General features: G+C 43.3%; 1 protein-coding gene across 2 annotated transcripts in view; it reads right to left on the reverse strand.

Annotated features, from left to right (window-relative positions):
* USP54 (ubiquitin specific peptidase 54) overlaps window positions 1-14,823 on the reverse strand; it is a 279,929-nt gene that overhangs the window by 251,075 nt on the left and 14,031 nt on the right. Inside the window, exon 2 of one of the 2 annotated variants that reach the window (XM_045025075.1) lies at window positions 9,361-9,459. The exons of the other annotated variant lie outside the window; for it this stretch is intronic. The gene's annotated coding sequence lies outside the window, so the exon portion shown is untranslated. The remainder of the gene's footprint in view (window positions 1-9,360; window positions 9,460-14,823) is intronic. 2 annotated transcript variants of the gene reach the window in all.

Raw genomic sequence — 14,823 nt, forward strand, 5'->3', positions numbered from 1 at the left:
TGACACATTAACACTTTATAAGGCATTCACCTCCATCTCCAACACTTACTGAAAAGCACTATGTACCCCAATGTCATCTAACATGCACTTTAACACAAAACCTGAGCAACAACTTCAGTAACATTAACGCAGACGACCTATTCACATACACAGACTGTGTGTTAGTTCAATGTGCTGATCTGACAATACAAGAGCATATGACACTGCCATTAAAGTTTTGAGGTACGGTGCACCACAGGTACTTCGCCCAGATGACCCACACACACACAGCCTAAAGACACTTGATGCACGAGAACCATCACCACACTCGCCCAGAGATGGAGCCAGAGTCTTGGGGGGGGAGGAAGTATTGGACAGGTGGGAACTGGCTGCTACCTAAGTGGCAGCAGCAGGGGGGAGAGGATTGTGCTGAGACTCCCCGTCCTCCTAGAACATCGGTTCTCAAACTTTTATATTGGTGACCCCTTTCACACATCAAGCCTGTGAGTGAAACCTCCATTATAAATATAAAACAAGTGTTTTTAATTTAACACTATTATAAATGCTGGAGGCGAAGTGGGGTTTGGGAGTTGAGGCTGACAGCTTGCAACCCCCCATGTAATAACCTCATGACCCCCAGTTTGAGAACCCGTCTTAGAACAAACAGCAGGATTTCCCTTATTCCCTGAGCAAAGGCTCAATACAAATGAATATGCAATACAAATTTAATTAGGTACTACAATAGAGTTCTTGGAGAGTCCGATCTGGAGATCTTGCCATTATTCTTTTCACCTCGTACATGAGAGCTGCTTGACATGGACCAGTTCCAAATTATTGTAGCTCATGGTGCATTCTTTGTCAATTATATTTTAATATTTTCTTGTTCAACTACTGCATTATTTCACTAATTTAATTTTCAGAACTGCAACAATTTATTTTCCTTCTAGAAAGAGAAACCATCATTGTTAATTCTCCATATATCATTTTCAAACACTATTCCATATCCAATCTATAGCAGCAAGGAACCTCTCAATCTGGGCAGAGCTCAGTGCACCAATACAGGAATGTGGCCATGCACACCAGAGAGCTGTGGAACCACTCCTTGTTATCCCAAGCCTGCATTATGATGTGATCCCACCAGTCAGTGCTTGTTTCTCAGGCCCAGAAGTAGTATTCCACCATCTGCAGCTACTCCAACAATGCTACTAACAACCTTAAATTGGTTCTTGCTATGTCCCACAGCAATCTGTCCTCCAAGGAATCAAAACCCTTGACAGGTCATTGTCCACACAACTTTGTTTGGCTTTGTCTTTTTACACAAATCTGTGATTGCAGCTACAATAGCTTCAAACCCACACACAAATTGATGGTAGTCGTTAACTAAGCCTATGAAAGACTGGACCTGCTGTTTGGTTAGAGGCACAGGCCAATTAACAGTAGCTTTTCCTTTCAAGGGATCAAGGGAGATCTGGATACCCCCTACCCACTGTCCCATGTATGGAACTTTGGCTGCTAAAATTTTACATTTAGATGCCTTTGCAATCAGACCTACATCTCTGAGTTTTAACTGTACAATTCCAGCGTGTTTCATATGATTTGACCAAGAGCTGGTAAAAATTGCAATGCGATAAAAATAGGCCCTCTGTGGAGTCCTGCAATCTATTTAAAACTCAGCTCACCAGCCTCTGAAAAGTAGCTCCTGCACTAATGAATCTGAAAGGTAATATTTTGAACTCATACAATCCCATATCAGCAACAAAAGTAGTTTTTTCTGTGCATCTTTATCTAAAGGGATCTGCCAATAACCTTTCACAAGGTTAGACATGCTAAGTCTAGCTTTGCTCAAAATATCAAGCATATCATCAATTCTGAGCACAGGATATGCATCTAGAACAATGACAGCACTCAGTTTTCTATAATAAACACAAAATGTTAAAGTTATCTTTCTTAGGGACCAAGACAACTGGCAATGTCCAGGGCCTGCCAGACTCTTTAATCACCCCCATGTTTGAATTTGCTTTTGCACCTTGCCAGTGGTACGGTAGGTCTGACTGGGCACATGATGATTTAATGAATCATCACGAATCCTTGTTGGATAATACTTGCTTGTATGCTTGCAGCATAGACATTACCTTCGACTTTTCAGCTAGTATTAACCCATAGCATACCTCAATATTTAAAAGTAGCCAATCTCTTTGGCATTCAGCCATCAAATCAATGAGGTATGATGCCTCAGTTTTTCCTTCAACACATCATGTTTACTATTGGTTGCTGACTGTGGTAAGCTTTAAGCCTATTCATATGTACCAGCTGCAGGACTGCTTTAGTGGGAGGCCTTTTAACATATGTACATTCATTCACCTCTTCTAACACTTCAACAGGTCCCTCCCATGAGTTTTGCATTTTGTTATTCTCCACAGAGATAAGTACCAACACCAAGTCCCCTATTTCAAAAAAGCACATTTATTAAACCATTACTTTTGTTCCGCTCAGCTGTGAGTGAGGTTAGTTTGAACCACCTCCACCATGTCTCTGAACTCTTTTCAGAACCTTTGTACATATTCAGTCACTGGCTCCCCCTCTGCCTCAGAATCCCCTTTCAATAAGTCTCTGAGCTCTCGGAGTCCTCTCACTTTCCTTTCATAGAGAAGATCAAATGGGGCAATCCTTGAAGACTCTTGGGCCACTTGCTTATAAGCAAACACATAAGGTAACATTTCATCCCAGGCCTTGGCCCACTTGTTGACCTACATCCCCAGCATGGATCTCAGTGTCCCATTGAAGCTCTCCACCAAACCATTTGTCTGTGGGACCATTTGTCTTTAGTTGTTTCACTCCACACAACTCCCATAATTCACTGAATAGCTGAGACATGAAATTTGGCCCACAATCTCTTTAGGGCAGTGGTCCCCAAACTTTTCAGGGTCACGACCCGCCTCCCAGCCAGGACTGGGGGTGGGGTGGTAGAAGGGAACATGGACAGGGGTAAGGTGGCTGAGGCTGGGGGCTAGGCCAGGGCCTGAGGCTGGGAGCAGAGCCACAGCTGGGCTGTAGTGGGGACTGGGGTTGGAGCAGAGCTGCAGGTGGGGCAAGGCTGGATGGTGCTCCCTATGAAGGCTGGCCTGGGCCCACTGCATGCCCCTCCCCCCCCAAAAAAAAGTTTTTCTGCATGCCTCTACAGGGGCATACCCCTGGCCAATAAAAGTTCTGCTTTGGCCTACTGTAGGGTCTCTGCCCCATGGATGTAGTTTGAGGGGATGGGGGGAGCACACAGAGTCACATGCCGCTGCTCCTCCCCCCCCCCCCCCCCCGCCTCCGATTTCTACGAGCACCAAGCTGCTCTTGCAGGACTTGCTCTACTAGGCCTGCTGGGAGGGGGAACTCTGTCTTACCCCCCCACACACACACTGTTTCTGGCTCACTCAGCCCCTCTCCTTGGCAGCTGAGTGGGGAGCTGAATGGAGCTATTTCTGCTGGGTGAGGGTGACCACTGCGGGTTGATGCCTCTGCAACTGGATGCCGCCTCCTGGGTTCTAGTGCCTGTCTTTGCCGCCTTCTATATGTACTGAGCATCCTGCATGGCTACAATCCTGTTTCCTGTACAATGATGAGTACTCAGAGGTGAGCAGGGTAAGGGGTCAGGTGGGAGAAATGGGATGGGTGGAAAGAGGCAGTTGGAAAGGAGGGTGGGATAGGGCAGGGGGAAGAGAAGGGGATGGAGGGGTGGGCCAGAGGAAGGGGTGGGCCAGGGAAGAAGAGGGAGCCTGGAATGCAGCATCCCTTTGGCAGCAGCCACAGCAGAAAGGCGGGCACAGTAGCACCAAGAGGCACCAGAACAGCAGCATCACTGCAGCAGCTCCCACACTTAGCAAACAGTAGTAGCAGCTGGGGCTTCCCCGTTAAGCGAGCCCATTCCCCCCACCACAGATACCACTCCAGGCAGGGGAACTGGTTTCAGCATGCAGGCACATGCTGCCCTCCCAAATACAGCAGTCAAACTATGCCTATGCTCTGACCCCAAGTGATGAGCAAAAGGTCAGTAAATGGCCAGCAACATTAATTCCTCATGGTGCTGGGCAGGCACAACTAGTTGCTTGTAAGGATTACCAGAGCCTTTGTCCTTCCCCATGGCAGTATCTCTGCTCTATCATCTGGTCCCTCCTCTCTCTGGGTTTACCAGCCCAAACTCTTTTCCCCCCAGGGAGTAACCACAGACTACTTCAGTGCTGTAGCCCCAAACACACTTCCCTTCTCCTGGGAAGTAACTGCAGCCTACTTCCCCTGTAGCCCTCCCAACACAAATTTCCTCTCTTTATGCCTACTCCAGCTCCTCCCGTAACGGGGCTTCATCAGCCATTAAACTTTATCAAGCCTGACTCTCCTCCAAGCACAGCCTGTCACAGGGTTACCTGGCCCTTTTTATCTCGTTAGGCCTGGCTGGAGTAGTCACCCCTCACACTTCCCAGTGCTAGGAGATCTTCTTCCTGGCCAGGTAACATGGTGTTTTGTTTTGTTTTAACCTATATTTCCCTGACCAGAGAAATCCAGACACCAGCCTCTCTCCACCCTAGGTATTCTTTGCAATTCGCCGTGGCAACTTCGATTAATTGTGTGAGGTCTGACCTGTTGGAGGTGTATATGGAATTTACTGAAGTTCCCAGAGGCACTTCTGTGCTAATGACAGCTACATTAACCTGGGCTGGACAGGGTGTGGGCTTAGATCCATTTAGCATAGGGCAATTGTTTCTCATGTGTTCAGTAGACCCACATATGAAACACCTTCTTGGACCATTCTCGTCTACAGGGAATCAGTTCTGGGGTGGTAAATGCCTGGACTCTTAACCACACTCCTCCTTCCCAGGAGTAAAATGAAGTGCACCTACTTTACTCCAGGCTTCTGCCCACCCTCCTCCCCCGACGTGGCTTACAGTCACTGGATCCTTTATCTTGCATATATGTATCAGCTAGATCAGCAAGTTTTTGGACTGAGCCAATGGGTTTATCCCAGATAGCTTGTCTGATCTCCTTTGAACTCATACTGAGGAACTGTTTCTCAATTAAGAGATCAAACAACTGGTCATAATTCTCTGCCTCCTTCCCTTTGGCACTTTTTCTCATCAAATCACAAAATTTATATACATATTCTCTATGACTCAACTTATCATTCATCCTGAGACCTCTAAAATTTTACTCTATATACATCAGTTGTAATTTGAAACCTTTGCAATACAACCATGGTGAAAGCACCCTTCGGGGAGGCTAGCCTCCGGCCCCTCCCTCTCTGCACAAGGCCCCTTCCCTTTTGCTCTCCCACCGGTGCCTGGAGCACACCGCCCTCCTGCAGCTGCTGCCCCCACCACGTGCCCTTGGACCCAGCTCTGGGCGGGCGGCATGGCCGGAGTACTCCCAGGCCCAGCACTAGGCAGGTGGTGTGGCCAGAGCACGGCCAGAGCACCCCCAGCCCAGCCCCAGCACTGGGCGGGCGGGCAGTGTGGCCAGAGCGCCCCAGTGCTAGGAAGGCGGTGCCACCGGAGTGCCCCCAGCCCCAGCATGGTCTCAGTGCTGGGCAGGCAGGCAGCTCCACCGGAGCACCCCTGGCCCCAGCGTGGTCCCAGTGCCCTCAGCCACAGTTCCCGGTAAACAGGAGCTGGGGAGACAGCGCTCAGGGCAGGGGCAGCACGCAGAACTCCCTGGCTGCCCCTGAGCCTAGGAGCCAAAGGGGGACGTGCCACCGCTTCCAGGAGCCATGGTAGGCAAAGAGCCTGCCTTAGCCCCGTTGCACCACCGACTGTACTTTTAGTGGGCCGGTCAGTGGTGCTGACCGGAGCCTGCAGGGTCCCTTTTCGACCGGGCATTCCGGTCAAAAACCAGACGCCTGGCAACCCTATCCTTCTCTATATTAGCCATTTCCATCCTTTTAGTCCACTCTGCCACATCCAACTTCTGTAACTCTATCTCAGTCAGTTTGAGTTGTGTGGCTGCCTCGTTGAGGACGATGTCTTTGCCCTCATTTCCTTTAGCATGTCTACTCATTTTTCCACTTCCTTTTTTCCCCCTATTTCCTCACTCAAAATTTAAAAAAAGATAAAAAATAATAAAACTGTAACCTTTAACTTTTCCTAATCTCTTCACTAGAGAATCACTTAAAATTATTTTACCAGTGCTTGAAGTGCAAACCTCATTTAAAATAGTAAGCTGTGTTTAAATTCTGTTTGACTGCACCAGTGTAACATGTTACTGAGGGTACCCAGATCTGAGAGCCACAATGTCTCTTTATATCTCAAAGTTTGTCTTTGTTTCTAAGGTCAAACTGATCCCCTGGAGTTTAGTCTCCTGTCTCCTCCACAATGCCAACTCCATCTTCATTAAGGTGTTCCCTGGCCTGCTCCCACAGGATGTTTCCTGCTGCAATTTTACAATGTAAATGTTCTTTCTGCAATCTTCTATTCAAATGAATAGCACAGTGAGTTTAGCCATAACTGGTCTGAGGTGTTGGCATCTTTCCTTTGTCTGGAGAAAACTTGTTTATCAACTCCCCTGACATGCCTGGTTTAAACATGTTTTAGTCTCAGACTTTAAAGCATAACATCAGTGAGTATCCAAACAGCATTGCCACATACATTTCACAATGACATCACTGACCAGTGCATTGTTACTTTTGAAATGACGACTTACAAGGCAGTACAAACATTGCAGGACTGTTTAGGGCAGGGGTCAGCAACCTTCGGCATGCAGCCCATTGGGGTAATCCGTTGGCGGGCTGCGAGACATTTTGTTTACGTTGACCATCCACAGGCACAGCCCCCCACAGCTCCCAGTGGCTGCGGTTCACCGTTCCCGGCCAATGGGAGCTGCAGGAAGCCGCGAGCCACAGGGACATGCTGCCTGCCGCTTCCTGCAGCTCCCATTGGCCAGGAACAGCAAACCGTGACCACTGGAAGCTGGGGGGAGGGGGTGCATGCTGTGGACAGTCAACGTAAACAAAATGTTTCATGGCCCACTAGCTGATTACCCTGATGGGCCACATGCCAAAGGTTGCTAACCTCTGGTTTAACGTGTGAACAAAGGGGTGCCAAGGATCACAGGCTCACAACAGTCATCTGCTGGCACCCGAATTTCAACTCACATAAGCAAAGACATCACAAAAAACAACATGCATTTAGAATGCAGAAAACTCAGAGTTTATGGCTAAGAATTCTCAGAGCTTTCCCAATCAGAGGATTGGGCCAAAAGAAATATGATGAGGTTCAACAAGGACAAGTGCAGAGTCCTGCACTTAGGACGGAAGAATCCCATGCAGTGCTACAGACTAGGGACCGAATGGCTGGGCAGCAGTTCTGCAGAAAAGGACCTAGGGGTTACGGTGGATGAAAAGCTGAATATGAGTCAACAGTGTGCCCTTGTTGCCAAGAAGGCTAATGGCATTTTGGGTTGTATAAGTAGGGGCATTTCCAGCAGATCGAGGGATGTGATCATTCCCCTCTATTCAGCACTGGTGAGGCCTCATTTGGAGTACTGTGTCCAGTTTTGGGCCCCACACTACAAGAAGGATGTGGATAAATTGGAGAGAGTCCAGCGGAGGGCAACAAAAATGATTAGGGGGCTGGAGCACACGACTTATGAGGAGAGGCTGAGGGAACTGAGATTGTTTAGCCTGCAGAAGAGAAGAATGAGGGGGGATTTGATAGCTGCTTTCAACTACCTGAAAGGGGGTTCCAAAGAGGATGGATCTAGACTGTTCTCAGTGGTAGAAGATGACAGAACAAGGAGTAAGGGTCTCAAGTTGCAGAGGGGGAGGTTTAGGTTGGCTATTAGGAAAAACTTTTTCACTAGTAGGTTGATGAAGAACTGGAATGGGTTACCTAGGGAGGTGGTGGTGGAATCTCCTTCCTTAGAGGTTTTTAAGGTCAGGCTTGACAAAGCCCTGGCTGGGATGATTTAGTTGGGTTTGGTCCTGCTTTGAGCAGGGGGTTGGACTAGATGACCTCCTGAGGTCCCTTCCAACCCTGAGATTCTATGATTCTATGATTCCTTTAACATGAGAACAGCATTTCCATTGTTACAATGAAGCAAATAAGGAAACGTGTATGTGTTAAACAATTGAGACCACTCAGAACAGGGGTAGGCAACCTATGGCACATGTGCCAAAGGCGGCACACGAGCTGATTTTCAGTAGCACTCACGCTGCCCGGGTTCTGGCCACTGGTCCAGGGGGCTCTGATTTTAATTTAATTTTAAATGAAGTTTCTTAAACATTTTAAAAACCTTATTTACTTTACATACAACAAATAGTTTAGTTACATGTCATAGACTTATAGAAAGAGACCTTCTAAAAACGTTAAAATGTATTACTGGCATGCAAAACTTTAAATTACAGTGAATAAATGAAGACTCGGCACACCACTTCTGAAACGTTGCCGACCCCTGACTCGGCACCATAAACATGGCTGTCACCTATGCAATTACGCACAGCATGAACATGGTAATTTATTCACTTCTTTCCATAACAATATGGGTCCTGTGTTTAGCATTCATGTCAATACTCAAATTAATTCTGACATGTTGAGTAACCATTGGAAGAAGGGAAACCCATGACTAGGAAGCTGTAAAAATACTGCATACATTTTTACTCCATACCCTCACCAAAAAAAAAAAAAAAAAAAAAAAAAAAGGAGGGAATGGAAGCAAGAGAAAGTTGAAATACAGCAAATAAATTTTCAGCCAACAGCATATATACTAAATAGTTTGATTTGAACTAAAAACAGTTAGATTGATGATAAATTTTACACTCTGTTGTAAAAATCCAAATGCAAAGAAACTGAGGATTCCTAAATAAAAAAACCCGTGTTTAATTAGAATCCTCTTCTGTATTTTGAATTTCAGACTCCCGGAAGTTCCAAATAAAGCCAGGGAGTTCCAAATAAAGTTTCACATAAAACTTGCTTTGTATGCATGTATGAAAAACGAGCATCTCAGATATGAACGATTTTTCATCGGTTATGTTGCTTATATTTATCTTTTCAATAAATACTAAATGCTTTAGCATATAAGAGTAATGAAAACACTTGAAAGAAAGATGTGTGCTGAGCAATACCAGTACTTGCCTAGATAGTACCTACAAGTTTCACATATCACATGGCAGAGGAAAAAAATGCAGTGATATCTTTCTGCACCTGAACCTGTAAATATTATTTTTCACAGTTGAATCAGGGGACTCAATTGGACACGTCATTGCAGGTATTCTGCATTTTCCACCTCCTCTCCCCCAACTTCACATATTCCTGTGCAGGATAACTCCACGGGAGAAGATCATGCCAGTGCTGCTGCTTCTGCCCAGAAAACATTGGTAAGAACAGTAACACCAGAGGGAAAATTTCATACTTTGCGCCTGTTGTAGGAAACCTTTCTGTTCTAGTAAAATGATGATGCTTTATTGCTTTTCATCTCTGAGTCAGCTGGCTTCTGCTGGGTCACCAGGAGCTATGAGAGAAATAGACTATGCATCAGTTTCACCTTGCAGGTGTGATGGAAGAGGAAAATAGGCAGAGAGGAGGACGGATGATGCTCAAAAAGTGACAAAACAGAGAGAAAAGAAAGATCAGCAAATTGGTTAATTTTAGGATTTAAAAAAAAGTATAGGAGTTTCTTTCAGCTATCCACGTAATTAACAGTAGTAAACAGGACTGATCGCTGAAAGAAATTCAGAAATAAAACCTTCTCCTCAAAAAAGTAAGAATGCCATTTGAAAGTGTGTTTTTCCACAATGAGGGCTATTTTCCATGCCAACTTTTAAATCCCAGCTAGTCCAGAAGAAAAGACGACAAGTTGCCAGAATGTTTCTGTAACAAGAAATGCATATTCTCCATCCACCCCATCTCCTTCCCCTTACACACGCTTGTCTTATTCAAAGACATTTAAATATGTTTTCTCTGAAACTTACCGAAAGATTCATCTGTGGGCAAAGACTCAGTCTGGAAAATTTCAACACGTTAGGAGCAACTGAAAACCAGTGGTTAGAATGAAAACTATTATGCATCCTTAGGTACAATTAAGTTCCCGCTAAAATTTTTTGGGGGTGTAAGCATTCTTTTCCAGTCCTCTTTGGATTTAAATAACAAAATTAAATATATAAAATCACCACATCAAATACACTGATGTACTTTTGGTGATTCTTTTCTACATTCCAGAAATATTTATCTATGAGTTTCCTATAGTACCCATTACCAAATTATATAAAATACCGGACAGGTAAATTAGCATAGAGACAGCGGACTTCATGCAGAATACTCCACTTCATCTTTCCCAGATTTTGGGATGCTATGCTTGTATGCTAGTTTAATACACTTTGATTACAGTATGGCAAAAAAAGTTTTAGAAAACAGGCAGATCTTGCAGAACGTTTCAAAGTGATCAGATACACTCCATATTATCACTGTTACCCCTTTCCATGTTCTTGTCCTAGTTATTTCCTTCATTTTACCCCAACAGTAGTGTCCTATATTCTACAATGCCAAGCAGATCTATTCAAAGCATTGACCTGTTTCTGTGTCATAGTGACTGCACATGTACTGCTATGCTAACAAATGCATTCCTAGTTGTTTATTGATCACTTTATACACTTTCTCTATTGGAAATCCCGGGAGGAACACCAGAAAGTCTCCTGGCATCTCATGCTTTGACACACACTTTACTGGCCGTTTCCCAAAGTATTTTTCATCTTTGGGCATTTCCATAAAATTTTAATAGAAAAAAAATTCCTCTACAAGCTGTCTCTGGTATTTCTGAGTCACTTGTGTATTTTTAGTTCATTCATTCTTTTCTTTTTTAGCAAAAAGAGTCATTCACAAAATTCTAGAAGGAAAAAAAAAAAGGCAAGGACAACAATCCAATACTGGCTACCGCAAATATCCATTGAGATTTACAGATCAGAAACCAAACCTTCCAAAATACAAACTTTACAAGATATTAGAAGAATTTAACTTGTTGAACAAGGGCTGATGTAGATATGGAAAGCTTAGTGAATCTGTAAGGTTTCCCTGTATTTCACACAGGGTTCTCACCTGATTACAACCATCTCTTTCACTCACTCCACATTTTGTACTTTTTTTCCCACACCACCCCATTAGGCTGGGGCTGTCTCCCAATAAGCATATGGGAGTCCTTCTAACCTTTGAAAAATTTTCTGAAACTCCAACTACCCCATGAAATATGATAGCTATGAGATACCAATCTGTGTTCACTTGGTGTTTGTTGTATATTGTCATAACTATAAAGGGAAGGGAACAGCCCTCCTGTGTACAATACTATAAGATCCCTCCTGGCCAGAGACACCAAAATCCTTTTACCTGTAAAGGGTTAAGAAGCTCAGGTAACCTGGCTGACACCTGACCCAAAGGACCAATAAAGGGACAAGATACTTTCAAATCTTGGTGGGGGGAAGGCTTTTGTTTGTGTGCTCTTTGTTTTGGGGTTGTTCGCTCTTGGGACTAAGAGGGACCAGAGATCAATCCATGCTCTCCAAATCTTTCTGAACCAGTCTCTCATATTTCAAACTTGTAAGTAACAGCCAGGCAAGGTGTGTTAGTTTTAATCTTTGTTTTCTCAACTTGTAAATGATCCTTTTTGCTAAGAGGATTTAGCTCTGTTTGCTGTACTTTGAACCTAAGGCTAGAGGGGGTTCCTCTGGGCTCTATGAATCTGATTACTCTGTAAAGTTATTTTCCATCCTGATTTTACAGAGATGATTTTTACCTTTCTTTCTTTAATTAAAAGAACCTATTTTTAAGAACCTGATTGATTTCTCCTTGTTTTAAGATCCAGGGGGATTGGATCGGACTCACCAGGAATTGGTGGGGGAAAGGAGGAGGGATGGTTAAATTCTCCTTATGTTAAGATCCAAGGGATTGGATCAGTGTTCACCAGGAACTTGGTGAAGAAGTCTCTCAAGACTATCCAGGGAAGGGAGTTAGTATTTGGGAGTGGTGACACCAAAACCAAATCTAAGCTGGTAACTCAGTTTAGGGGTTCACATGCAGGTCCTCATACCTGTACTCTAAAGTCCAGAGTGGTGAAGGAACCTTGACATACATTATCATACCTGCTTCGGTCTTAGATTATCAACTCTTTGGGCCAAGGGTTTGCTATTTCTTTGGCACGTTCCACAGTGGCATGCATATTTATTTTATAAGATTATAAAAATTATAAAAATGCACCTTAATGTCAGCACACATGCAATTTCTTAAGGCTAAACTCTCCCCACCCCCAAAAAAAGGAAAGTACCACTCCACAAGAACAACATAATGCACCCATAAACAAGGCTCACAATTCATCAAAGGCATGGTAAAAAGAGAAAATCCACAGCAAAGGCGTTCAATCCTTGAGGGGGCCATTTAGGGATCTGGGGCAAAAATCTGTCTGGGGATTGGTCCTGCTTTGAGCAAGGGGTTGGACTAGATGACCTCCTGAGGTCCCTTCCAACCCTGGTATTCTGTGATTCTGCGATTATCCTCCAGACTTTCAAACATGGAGACTGCAAAGTTGATCAAATCCACACATCTCATCTATCATGGGAAAATACAGAAAGAAAACCAGCCTCTCAGGTAGCCAGGAATTACAGCAATATATAGATAAAGAATAGTTGCCATCACATCACCAGAAAGAATTCAAATACAGGTGAAGAAAAATGCTCCCAACAGACAGCAACAGTGAGACTCAAGTCTCATCAGTAGCACATTCCAATATCTTCTTTCACCTATCTTTTACACCGTCACTGACAAAAAGACTCAGGACATCTTTAGTAGCCTTATTTCTTAATTTTCACTGAAAACATTTTGAGCTACTTTCTGTCGATTCTCTAGAAGTGAATTCTAAGCCTAAAAACACTAAAAGCGATGTACAAGTACAGCAATTTCATCCAGGGAGTTAATGGAACTTCTTTGTGCTAAATTTGATAGATAATAGCTGGAATTAAATGTTTTGAGTCATAAAAAACACACCCCCAGAGAGGCAGCATTGTAGATCAGAATTACACACAAATTATACAGATCATATATACAATTAAAGAAAATAAAATGTTAAAACTTCAGATTTGAACAATTAAGTAGAGCAAGAGAAAAGAACTTTCATATTTAGTCTCCCAAAAAGCTTTGAGAAATGGATTCTTTTACCTCTGGATATCAATGTGGACTCAACCCCTATACAGGTTAATAAGAATATCCCTAGGAAACAAGTGGTATAAAATAAAATGGGCAGCAAAATGACAAAACCAAGACTGACAAACTCCTTCAGACACTTAAGAAAGAGAGCAACAAATGTTATGGGAAAGAGGAAAATATTGTTATGTCAAAACAGGCATGATCTAAGAAAAGAGGAAGGTGCTGGTAAGGAGTTTGTACAAGGCAAAAAAGCCAACAACAAAAAAGAAAAAGAAAAAAGTAAATGTAAAAGGTAACTTTTTAAAAATTTACCAAAAACTTAGTATAAATATGAGAGTACAGCATTTACATTTTTCTGAACAATGAATTTTGCTAAGCAATTTGCTGAGAAATTTTATCTAAAAAATGATGAAAATTTTAGATGGTCATGAAAGTGTTTAACCCCTCCCCCCCTCTTTTTTTGTAAAGGAATCTGTGCCCAATATTGCAAGCTGCTGAAACACTCTTCATATTGCAAGGTTAATACTATTATTTACTCTGCTTTGAGATGAACCCAGTTTGTGTGTCCAAACTGTTCTGTCAGAAACTGTCTTCTACTGTACTTTTTACAGGACCAAGCATCTCGACTGTATTCAATAAACATTAATAATGGATGACAAATAAAAATGACAACACAATTTCAAAAGCCTCCAGAGATAAGTAAAAAAAAAAATCTTGATATGATGGACAGATGTGTTAGTACAATTTTGCTGCTCTTAACAGTATTTTATTGAAATTTGTTTTTTTAGCAGGAGCCTGAAGTTAATAGCTCTCAGCATGCCATTTACAAGAGCTGTGGATTTATTTTCCAATTAATAGTACCAATAGGTTCTTAGCTAATGGTTTTAAGATAAAAATGGGTTTTGCCATATGGTTGGATTTCAACAACAGTCACTGAGGATTTCTCATGAAAAGCCCTAGCGTGTAAGAAATTGTTGCTATATTTAACTTCTGTGCCCTCACACGCACAGTGGACAATTGGAGTGGACAATGTTAGAATATTCTCAAATGCCAGTGACACCAGATTTTTACCCCATACTCTATTTAAGAGGACAACAAGGATTTTAGATAAAGGAACATATGGATGGCTCAGGGGATTAGTAATGGAATACAGAGCTTTTCACCTCTAGATCACTGGTTCAGCCTCTGTCAGTAGTAAAGGAAAGTTATTAAAATCTGACAGCTGTGATTTATGTGAAATGATTAGTTAGTCCCAGCCCAATTCCTAGAGGGCACAGACCAGCATCATGATTTGCATCCTTGCTGACAGTTTCATCTCAGCATATTTAACGGATATAGAAAAAGAACTACCCTCTCACCCCTTTGGTCCTAACTCTAGACCAGCACTAAGACAGTGTCAGAGCAATGTAGCGAAACTTGTATCCCCACTGCAATGGCATACTTGTTCTGTGAGTAAAGAGAGGTCTTCAGTCTCCAGGGCTATCAAATGCACTGAGTTTGTCATTTATAAAAGTTATAGAAGAGGGTGTCACAAGATGGCTGACCCAATTAAATTAAATAGGTCCAGCTCCCCCGTGCCAGCTCCACTTTGCCAATCAGAAGCAGCTATGAAGGATAAGGGAGCATCAGAGGCAGCAGGAAACCCAGAGAAGGGAAGAGTGTTTCCTGGAGGAAGGCTGAAAGCAAGCTG

The sequence above is a fragment of the Mauremys mutica genome, chromosome 7 (genome assembly GCF_020497125.1).
Source record: "Mauremys mutica isolate MM-2020 ecotype Southern chromosome 7, ASM2049712v1, whole genome shotgun sequence".
Classification (NCBI taxonomy): Eukaryota; Metazoa; Chordata; order Testudines; family Geoemydidae; genus Mauremys; species Mauremys mutica.